Source organism: Mesoplodon bidens (assembly GCF_964165515.1).
Source record: "Mesoplodon bidens genome assembly, chromosome: 6".
Lineage (NCBI taxonomy): Eukaryota > Metazoa > Chordata > Mammalia > Artiodactyla > Ziphiidae > Mesoplodon > Mesoplodon bidens.
The window spans coordinates 100,165,976-100,178,667 of record NC_138162.1 but is presented as its reverse complement, the minus strand read 5'-3'; positions in this window follow the sequence as shown (position 1 = coordinate 100,178,667).

The window sequence follows — 12,692 nt, the reverse complement described above, 5'->3', positions numbered from 1 at the left end:
AAACAGAATCCAACAGCACATTCAAAGGATCACACACCATGATCAAGTGAGGTTTATCCCAGGAATGCAAGGATTCTTCAATAGATGCAAGTCAATCAATGTGATATACCATATTAAAAAATTGAAGGAGAAAAACTATATGATAATCTCAATAGAAGCAGAAAAAGCTTTCGACAAAATTCAACACCCATTTATGCTAAAAACCCTCCAGAAAGTAGGCATAGAGGGAACTTGCCTCAACATAATAAAGGCCATATATGACAAACCCACAGCCAACATCATTCTCAGTGGTGAAAAACTGAAGACATTTCCACTAAGATCAGGAACAGACAAGGTTGCCCACTCTTACCACTATTATCCAACATAGTTTTGGAAGTTTTATCCACAGCAGTCAGAGAAGAAAAAGAAATAAAAGCAATCCAAGTCAGAAAAGAAGAAGTAAAACTGTCACTGTTTGCAGATTAAATGATACTATACATAGAGAATCCTAAAGATGCCACCCGAAAGCTACAGGAGCTGATCAGTGAATTTGGTAAAGTAGCAGGATACAAAATTGCTGCACAGAAACCTCTTTCATTCCTATACACGAATGATGAAACATCTAAAAGAGAAATTAAGGAAACAATCCCATTCACCACTGTAGCAAAAATAATAATATACTGACCTAAGGAGACTAAACCTACTTAAGGAGGGAAAAGACCTGTACACAGAAACTATAAGATATTGATGAAAGAAATCAAAGACAACACAAACAGATGAAGAGATATAGTGTGTTCTTGGATTGGAAGAATCAATATTGTGAAAATGACTATACTACCCAAAGCAATCTACAGATTCAATGCAATCCCTATCAAATTACCAATGGCATTTTTCACAAAACTAGAATAAAAAATTTTACAATTTATATGGAAACACGAAAGACACCGAATAGTCAAGCAATCTTGAGAAACAAAAATGGAGCTAGAGGAATCATGCTCCCTGACTTCAGACTATACTACAAAGCTATAGTAGTCAAGACAGTATGGTACTGGCACAAAAACAGAAATATAAATCAATGAAACAGTATAGAGAGCTTGGAGATAAACCCACACACCCATGGTCACCTAATCTATGACAAAGGAGGCAAGAATATACAATGGAGAAAAGACAGCCTCTTCAATAAGTGGTGTTGGGAAAACTGGACAGTTACATGTAAAAGAATGAAATTAGACCACTCCCTAACACCATACACAAAAATAAATTCAAAATAGAATAAAGATCTAAATGTAAGGCCAGACACCATCAAACTCTTAGAGGAAAACATAGGCAGAACACACTATGACATAAATCACAGCAAGATCGTTTTTGACCCACCTCCTAGAGAAATGGAAATAAAAACAAAAATAAACCAATTGGACCTAATGAAACTTAAAAACTTTCGCACAGCATAGGAAACCATAAACAAGACGAAAAGACAACCTTCAGAATGGGAGAAAATATGTGCAAATGAAGCAACTGACAAAGGATTAATCTCCAAAATTTACAAGCAGCTCATGCAGCTCAATATCAAAAACACAAACAACCCAATCCAAAAATGGGCAGAAGACCTAAATAGACATTTCTCCAAAGAAGATATACAGAGTGCCAACAAACACAAGAAAGGATGCTCAACATCACTAATCATTAGAGAAATGCAAATCAAAACTACAATGAAGTATAACCTCACACCAGTCAGAATGGCCATTATCAAAAAATCTAGAAACAATAAATGCTCGAGAGGGTGTGGAGAAAAGGGAACACTCTTGCCCTGTTGGTGAGAATGTAAATTGATACAGCCACTATGGAGAACAATATTGAGATTCCTTAAAAAACTACAAATAGAACTACCATAAGACCCAGCAATTACACTACTGGGCATATACCCTGAGAAAACCATAATTCAAAAAGACACACGCACCCCAATGTTCATTGTAGCCCTATTTACAATAGCCAGGTCATGGAAGCAACCTAAGCATCCACTGACAGATGAATGGATAAAGAAGATGTGGCACATATATACAATGGAATATTACTCAGCCATAGAAGAAACGAAATTGAGTTATTTGTAGTTACGTGGATGGACCTAGAGTCTGTCATACAGAGTAAAGTAAGTCAGAAAGAAAGAAAAAAATACCATATGCTAATACACATATATGGAATCTAAAAAAAAAAAAGTTTCTGAAGAACCTAGGGGCAAGACAGGAATAAAGACGCAGACCTAGAGAATGGATTTGAGGACATGGGGAAGGGGAAGGTTAAGCTGGGACGAAGTGAGAGAGTGACATTGACATATATACACTACCAAACGTAAAATAGATAGCTAGTGGAAAGCAGCCGCATAGCACAGGGAGATCAGCTTGGTGCTTTGTGACCACCTAGAGGTGTTTGATAGGGAGGGTGGGAGGGAGATGCAAGAGGAATGGGATATGGGGATATATGTTTACATATAGCTGATTCACTTTTTTATTCAGCAGAAACTAACACACCATTGTAAAGCAATTATACTCCAATGAAGATGTTAAAAAAATTAATTTAAAAAAACATATGAAAATATGTAGGATGTGACTAAAACAGTGTTGAGAGGAAATTTTTAGCACTGAATGCTTACATTAGAGGAGAGAAAATGTCCCATATCTAAATGTAAGTTCATACATCAAGAAACTGAAAAAGAAGAGCAAGATGACCTGAAAGCAAGCAGAAGGGAGGAAATAATAAAGTTCAGAGCAGAAACCACTGAAATTGAAAATAGGAAAACAATAGAGAAAACTAATAAAACTAAAGATTGATTCTTTAAAAAAAATCAGTAAAATTAATAAACCTTCAGCAAAAGGTTTCACCAATAACAGGAATGAAGTGAGACTATCACAAAAAATCCTGCAACTGTTAAAAAGGATTATAAGTATAATAAAGAAATACTATGAATAACTTTATGCTTATAAATTTGAATATTTAGAATATCTGAATATTTAGAAGAAATGGACCAATTCCTTGAAAACCTAAAGCTTCCAAAACTCTACCAAGATGGAACAGGTAGTCGAAATAGTTCTATAATGATTAAATAAATTGAATTCATAATTGAAAATCTCTCCTGAAAAAGAAACCTCCAAGCCCAGGTGTTCCACTGGAGAATTCTACTAAATACTTACAAGAATTAACACAATTTTAACACAAATGCTTCTAGAAAATGGAAAAGGAGGGAACACTTCCTAAATTCATTTGATTAGGTCAGTATTATTCTGACACCAAAATCAGAGAATGACAGTTTAAAAATGGAGAAACTACAAAACAATCTCTCTCATGAATTTACCTTAACAAAATTTTAGCAAACCAAATCTAGCAATCTATGAAAGAAATTATATACTATGACCTAGTAGGATTTATATGTATGAAAGTTTATTTCAGCATTCTAAAAGAAATATATTTCACCATACTAACTAGGAAAAGAAGAAAAATCATACGATCATATCAATTGACACAAAAATGTTATTTTGCAAACCCAACACTAATTTGTGATAAAAACTCTTTCCCAGCAATATTGGAGTATAGAGGAACTAAGTCAAATGGATAGAGAACATTTATAGAAAGTCTGCAGTTAACACCATTCCTTATGATGAAAGACTGAATGCTCTTTTCCTAAGACTGAGAGCAGGACAAGAATGTTCACTCTCAGTATGCTTATTCATTATAGTACTGGAAATTATAGATACTGAAAATGGCAGGGAAAAGGAAAGGCACACCAATTCTAAAGGAAGAATAAAATCATCGCTATTTGCAGGAGACATGATTATCTATGTACATGTAGATTAAAAAAATCTACAAAAAACTTCTAGAATTAATAAATGAGTTCAGCAACATTGCAAGATTAACATGCAAGAATCAACTGCATTTTTATATAATAACAATGAATATTCAGAAAACATAATTTAAAAACACCACTCATAATGACTGAAAAAAATGAAGTACTTAGGTATAAATCTAATAAAATACATATAGAACTTGTATACTAAAAATTATAAAGTGCTGGTGAAAGAAACCAAGCAGGTCTAAGTAAATGAAGAGTCATTGTTTTAATGATTTGGAAGACTCAACATAATAAACATGACAATTATCCTTAAACTGATCATAGATTTAATGCAATTATTATTGACACCTCAGCAAGGTTTCTTTTTTATTAATTGATTTAATTTATATTTTGTACAGCAGGTTCTTATTAGTTATCTATTTTTTACATATTAGTGTATATATGTCAATCCCAATCTCCCAATTCATCACACACACACACACACACACACACACACACACACTGCTGCCACTTTCCCCCCTTGGTGTCCATACGTTTGTTCTCTACATCTGTGTCTCTATTTCTGCCTTGCAAACTGGTTCATCTGTACCATTTTTCTAGATTCCACATATATACATTAATATATGATATTTGTTTTTCTCTTTCTGGCTTACTTCACTCTGTATGACAGTCTCTAGATCCATCCACATCTCTACAAATGACTCAATTTCATTCCTTTTTATGGCTGAGTAATATTCCATTGTATATATGTACCACATCCTCTTTATCCATTCGTTTGTCAATGGGCATTTAGGCTGCTTCCATGACCTGGCAATGTAAATAGTGCTGCAATGAACACTGGGGTGCGTGTGTCTTTTTGAATTATGGTTTTCTCTGGGTATATGTCCAGTAGTGGGATTGCTGGGTCATATGGTAATTCTATTTTTAGTTTTTTTAAGGGACCTCCATACTGTTCTTCATAGTAGCTGTATCAATTTACATTTCCACCAAAAGGGCAAGAGAGTTCCCTTTTCTCCACACCCTCTGCAGCATTACTTGTTTCTACATTTTTTGATGATGGCCATTCTGACTGGTGTGAGGTGATACCTCATTTTACTGTTGATTTTCATTTCTCTAATAATTGATGATGTTCAGCAGCTTTTCATGTGCTTCTTAGCCATCTGTATGTCTTCTTTGGAGAAATGTCTATTTAGGTCTTCTGCCCATTTTTGGATTGGATTGTTTGATTTTTTAATACTGAGCTGCATGAGCTGTTTACATATTTTGGAGATTAATCCTCTGTCCATTGATTAGTTTGCAAGTATTTTCTTCCTTTCTGAGGGTTGTCTTTTCATCTTGTTTGTAGTTTCCGTTGTTGTGCAAAAGCTTTTAAGTTTCATTAAGTCCCATTTGTTTATTTTTGTTTTTATCTCCATTGCTCTAGGAGGTGGATCAAAAAAGATCTTGCTGTGATTTATGTCAAAGAATGTTCTTCCTATGTTTTCCTCTAAGGGTTTTATAGTGTCCAATCTTACACTTGGGTCTTTATTCCACTTTAGTTTATTTCTGTGTATAGTGTTAGAGAGTGTTCTAATTTCATTATTTGCCATGTGGCTGTCCAGTTTTCCTAGCACCACTTATTGAAGCAGCTATCTTTTTTCCATTGTGTATCCTTGCCTTCTTCATCATAGATTAGTTGACCATAGGTGTGTGGGTTTATCTCTGGGCTTTCTATCCTGTTCCACTGATGAACAGCACTATCTATCTTGACTTAATTGCCATTTATAAAACACTGTACTCAAATGTAGGGCAATACACAATATTTTCAAATGTCTGTGGATAATTTGCTACATTCTGGGTCATAATAGTCTCAAATTTAATATAAATCAAAGAACATTTTCTCACCATAATGCAATTAAATAAAAAATTATTAACAGAAATATATCTGTAATCGCCAAATATGTGGAAAACAAACAACACAGTTTTATATAACCTGTGGATCAAATAAGAAATCAAAAGGGAAATTAGAAAATATTTTGAAGTGAATTAAAATGAAAATAAACCATGTTAAAATTTATAAGATTAGGTAAAACAGTGCTTAGAGGGAATTTTTATCTTTAATCTGTATTAGAAAGAAGATCTCAAATCAAAGATCTAAGTTTCTACCTTAAGAAACTAGAAAAATAAGGACAAATTAAGGTGAAGAAAGAAGAAAGGAAGATAAGAACAGACATCAGTGAGATAGAAAATTGAAATAATAGAGAAAAATCAAACAAACTACAGCTGGTTCTTAAAGAAAATCAATAAGATTGATAACTTAATAGCCTGATTTATCAGGAAAGAAAGAGAAAGTAAAAATTACAAATGTCAGACATTTAGAGTCTATCACTAAGCTCCTACAGACATTAAGAAAATATTAACAATATTATGAACAACTTTATGCCAATAAATTCAATGATTCAGATGAAATGAACGTATTCTTTCAAATATACAAAGCAGTAAAGCTCATCCAAAAAGTAATAGATAACTTTTATAACCCTATGACTATTAAAGAAATAGAATCTGTCGTTAAAAATCTTTCTCACAAAAACACCTTTAAGCCAACATGGTTTCACTTGTGAATTCTACTAAACATTTAAGGAAGAAATAATGTCAATTCCACACAGACTCTTCCAGAGAACTAAAGAGGGGGAACATTTCCTGACCCAGTCCATGAGGACAGCATTACCCTCATATCTAAACTAGACAAAGACATTACAAGATAACTACAGACTAATATTCCTCATAAACATGAAGATAAAAAACTTAGCTAAGATAATGAAAAAGGACAATACCTCATGGAATACAAGGTTGTTAATATTTTAAAAAATAAGTGTAATTCAGTATGTCAACAGACTTAAAAATATACATATGATCATCTCAGTTGATGCTGAAAAGGCATTTGATAAAACCCAAATCCATTTTTGATTTTTAAAATGTGCAAACTTAACCAAAGCAGCATTTACAAAAAGTCATACAGCTTCCATTATGCTTAATGGTATTGTCTCTCCCTAAGATCAGTATCAAGGCAAGGATATTTGCACTCACCATTTTTATTTTTCATTGTACTGGAGATTCTAGCCAGTATACTAAGGCAAAAAACAGTACTAAAATCATACAGATTGGAATGGAAGAAATAGAATTGTCTCTATAAGCAGCTGACATGATTGTCTATACAGAAATTCCTAAGAATCTAAAAAAGAACACTAGTGAGTTTAGCAACACTAGTGAGTTTAGAACAATTGCAGGATATAAGGTCAATATAAGTGAATTATATTTCTATATAGTAGCAATGTACAACTGGAAGTTGATAAGTGAAATATTACCTGTACAATTGTATCAAAAATCATATAACAATTTAACAGTGTATGTGCTATGTCTGTATGTTGAAACTGCAAGTCAGTGATGAAAGTTTAAGATGTCCTAAATAAATGGACAGATATCATGTTTATGGATTAGATTACTCAATATGATTGAGCTGTCAAGTCTTCACAATCTCATCTATAGATTTCTTGTTACTCCAATTAAATTTCTAGAGATATTTTTCATATAAATTAACAAGCTGATTCTAAAATTTATAAGTGAAAGATAAAGGACTAGGAAAGCTAAAATAATTTTGGAAAAGAACAAATTTGGACAACTCATACTACCTGATTTCAAGACTTTATGTATAGCTACAGTAATTGAGGCAGAGGGGTTTTGGCAAAAGGTCAGCGAAGAGAGAGTCTAGGAATAGACATGCACATATATGGCCAACTGATTTGTGTGTGTGTGTGTGTGTGGCTGTGTTGGGTCATCATTGCTGCGTACAAGCTTTCTCTAGTTGCGGCAAGCGGGGACTGCTCTTCTTTGTGGTGCACAGGCTTCTCATTGTGGTGTCTTCTCTTGTTTCAGAACACAGGCTTTAGGGGCATGGGCTTCAGTAGTTGCTGTGCGTGGGCTCAGTAGTTGTGGTGCGTGAGCTCAGTAGTTGTGGCTCGCAGGCTCTAATATGCAGGCTTAGTAGCTGTGGTGCACAGGATTAATTGCTCCACAGCACGTGGGATCTTCTTGGACCGGGATCAAACTCGTGTCCCCTGTGGATTCTTAACCACAGCACCACCAGCGAAGTCCCAACCAACTGATGTTTCATGAAGGCATAAAGACAATTTAATTGAAAAAGTATAGCCTTTTCAGCAAATAGTGCTGAAACAATTGAATGTCCACATGCATAAATAAATAAACAAACAAACTTAGATCCATACTTCACATCATATAAAAAATTAGTTCAATAAGGACCATAGACCTAAATGTAAAACTAAAACTATAAAATTTAAGAACACATAGAAGAAAAATTTTGTTACCTTGAGTTAGACAAAGATTTCTTAGATAAAACACCAAAAGCATGATTCATAAAAGGAAAACATTAATCAATTGGACTTCATCAAAGTTAAAAACTTCTAAAATCACTGTTAAGGAAATGAAAGGACAAAACACAGACTAGCAGAAAAGATGACACAAATGGCAAAAGCACAAAAAGATGTTCAGTGTCATTAGTCATTAGGAAATGCAAAGTGAAACCACAAGGAGGTATCACTTCACTATTAAAAACGGCTAAAATATTTTTGAAAAGAAGAGTGACAATACCAAATGCTAGTAAGAATGTGGATCAACTACAACTCTCATATATTATTTGTGAAAATGCAAAATAATATGGCTACTTTGAAGAGCAGTTCAGCAGTTTCTCATAAAGTTAAACATATAATTGTCATACAACCCTGCAATTCCACTCTTAGGCATTTACCCATGTAAAATGATAATTTATTTTCACATAAAAACCTTTATTCAGATGTTTACAATGGCTTTATTCATAATCTCCTAAATCTGGAAACAATCAAAATGCCCTTCAAGTGGTGAGTGAATAAACAAACTGTGGCAATAGAACACATCTCAGTAATAATAGGAAATGAACTATTGATATGTGCAACAAAATGGATAAATCTCAAATATATCATGTTAAGTGAACAAAGCCATACTCAAGCCTCCATACAATACGATTTCATTTATATGACATTCTGGAAAGGGCAAAATTAATCTTTTTATAGTAAAAAGATCAGTGGTTGTTAGGGGTTAGTGATAGTGGGAGGGGTTGACTGCAAAAGGACTTGGGGAATTTTTTGGTTGATGGCACCTTTATGTATACTGAATTGATGACTGTGTATTTGTCCAAACTTGCAGAACTGTACAATCATATGGGTGAATTATACATGTGAGTTATATCTTCATAGTAAAAGGAAGAAAGTTAAATATAACATTAATAATAACATCACATAGGAATAAATTTAACAGAATTATGCTAACCCTTTACACAGAGAACTAAAAAACATTAGAGAAATTAATGAAGAAACTAAATAAATGAAGAAATATACCATATTCATGGATTAGAAAATGAACATTATAAAGATTTGTCTCCCCAAATTGATTTATAGATTAAATATAGTACTAATTAAAGTCCCAGCATGGTGATTTTTTGGAAATTGACAATCTTATTTGACATTTATATGAAAATGAATAGACAAAAGCAAGTAATAAACTCTTGAAAAAATATATCAACACGGATGAGCTTAAACTACCACAAAACAAGATTTATTATAAAGCTATTAGAGTTAAGAAAGGGTTACAATGAATGAAGAATTGGCAAATGTATATGGAATATACAGAACATAGAATATGGAGTCCAGAAACAGAAGACTTATATGGATACCTGATTTATGACAAGGTGGCACTCTAGCATAGTGGGAAAAGGTGTTTACTTTAAGAAATGTTGCTGGGTCAGTTGGATATCTATACAGAAAAACTACTGGGTTCTACTATACACTATGCACTTAAATTCAATTCCAGACATGCACTTGATAGATGTAAATAAGAAAGTATGAACAAAAAAACTTCTAGGAGACAACATAGGGGAAAATCTTTATGACCTTGAGCTAGGCGAAGAATTCTTAAACACTAACCAGAAAACACTAACACACAGAACATTAACCATAAAAATATTGTGAAGTTGAGCTACATTAAATCTAAGAATATCTGCTATAAAAAACACCATCAAGGGGGACTTCCCTGGTGGTCCAGTGGTTAAGAATCTGCCTTCCAATGCAGGTTATGCACGTTTGATTCCTGGTTGGGGAACTAAGATCCCACATGCCACGGGGCAACTAAACCCACGCACCGCAACTACCGAGCCCATGTGCTCCAGAGCCCGTGCACCACAACTAGGGAGAAGTCTGCATGCTGCAACTAGAGAAACCCATGCACCACAACAAAAGATCCTGCATGCCACAAAGAAGATCCCATGTGCCAAAACTAGGACCCAATTCAGCCAACTAACTAAATAAGTATTTTTAAAAAGAGAACAATGAAGTAGTTCATGTTAAAAAACAAAACAAAACAAAACCACCATTAAGGGGTTTCAAAGGCCAACCACAAATTTGGAGATATTTGTAACACCTACAACTGATAACACTCATATCCAGAAAATATATATTTTCTCCGAATCAAGAAAATGGTAGACAAACCAACTAACTAATGGGTAGGAGATTTAAACAGGCACTTCACAAAAAATGTGAGTGTGAAATTAATACAAGCAGTTTGCAAAGCTGTTGACAGTAAATGTTACTATAACTGAAAATGAAACTTTAGTTGTAACCTTCCAGTTTTACTTCTAGATATAAACCCAACAGAACTGCATGTACCAAAACATAAACATGTATAAAAATCTTAGTGACAGCATGATTCTTAATAGCCCTAAACTAGAAACACTCATATATCTGCCAACAGTAATTTTGGTAAATAAATTGTGGTACATTTATACAATGAAAATGAATGACCTGTAGCCATATGAAACAATTTGAATGCATCTCATAAACGTAATTCTGGATGAAAAAAGCCAGACACAGGAGAATACATATTATATGATTTTATTTATATAAAAGTCTTCATTAGGCCAAACTAGTCCGTCGTGTTAGAAGTCAGGGTAATGTTTAACTTTGGGGAGAGAGGGTAGCAATCAGGAGCAAAAATGAGGGAATATTCTGGGAGCTGATAATTTTCTATTTCTTGACCAAGGTGGTAGTTACAAGCATGAGATCATTTTGTGATAACTCATTGAGAATTTCTTTTCCTCAACAAATACTGTAAAGAGGACAATAAGACACATGCTATGAGAACACATATGCTAGTATAGTTGTAGTACCTATAACCAACAAAGGAATAGAATCCCAGATTATAAAGAACTCCTTAAAATAAATAACAAAAAGAAAATTGACAAAAGATATGAATAGGCATTCCTCCCTCCAAAAGAAGAGAGATGGTTGATCCACAAATATATAAATCAAGATTCCATGATTTGTTAGTCATAAATGAGATGCAAGTATAGTGCAATACCATCACATAACAACTAAATTGATAAAAATTAAAAAGTCAGAAAACACTAAACATGGGAGAACTGTGGAACACTGAGACTTCATGAACTCTGATATTACTGAAAGTACGAAGAATTGATGCAACTATTTGGAAAACCATTTGGCATTACCTAGTAAAGTTGAAGGCATACTTAGCACACAGTCCAGTCATTTTATCCCAAAGAACACACTCTAGAAAACTCTTACATATATATACATATATATGTATACGTATAACAGGAGACATGTTCCTACTATCATGATTATATCAATTACCTGATACAACCCAAATGTCCATTAACATTACAATGAATAAATAAGGTACAGAGGGAAGAGGAACATTCAAAGAAAACATTCAGGATGCTGACATTTAAGGAACAGAAGTGAGCAGCATGGCAGCAACAATCCAGAAAAGTTGGTATATACTACTATGAAACACACAACCTGAAAAACAGCAACAGGAATAAAAAGAATACTGATGACAGAGTGGTAGAAACACAAACACACAGAAAATCAGACACAAGCAGTCACTTTTAAAAAGTTGTTTATTAAATTGTACAAAAAAATACAAGAAGCCAAGTCATGTAAATGTGTAGTATCAACATAGATTTTTTGGAAGTCTGTATGGAAGATTTCTCTATTTTCCCTGTTTATTTATATTTATTCATCATTTATTTATATCACTATGGGCTCATGGATATTTATATTATAATTTGCATTATAATCTAGCATGCTATTTATTTATTTTCTTGCTCAAATTTTACCAACTTTGGCCATTGGGAGTTCTTTCAGTTTGCTCCCTTTGACATAACCACATTATAGTGGGGTTTGTTCTGTTGTTGTTGTTTATTTGTTTTAAGCACTTTCTTACTTTCTCACACTATAAGATATTCCAGGCTCATCTTGTGTATTTCCTGCCTTAGTTCTAGAATCATCCATTTCTCCAAGGCATCCTGGTTCATTTTATTGGAGATTGATTTTGGAAACGAAGCACTGACATGCTCATTGTTATGGGATGTCATTGTTTCTGGGCCTCCTCAGTTGACAGAGTAAAGACATATATGTATATTTGTCTACATATATGTATACTAACCCACATCTGTATCTATGTTAAGCTAAACATGAGTTCCTACTGAGATCTCCAACTCTCATACTTTACCATATGGCCCTCTCTAGCCTCCTGCCCTTGCTTATCTGTAACTTCTCACTCCAACAGTGGGAAACCTGCTCCCACCACCATCCTCTGTGCATTTACTTAATTGTTCAATTCCAGTACATATGTAGAGCCATATCAAATTGTCAACCCAAACTCTCATGGAAAACAACCTTATGAACTGGGGTACAGTGCTTATGAACAGTTTCCTTTGCCTTTAGTCTTACAGGCTCTACTAATTACCAGTTACTTAAGTCAACAC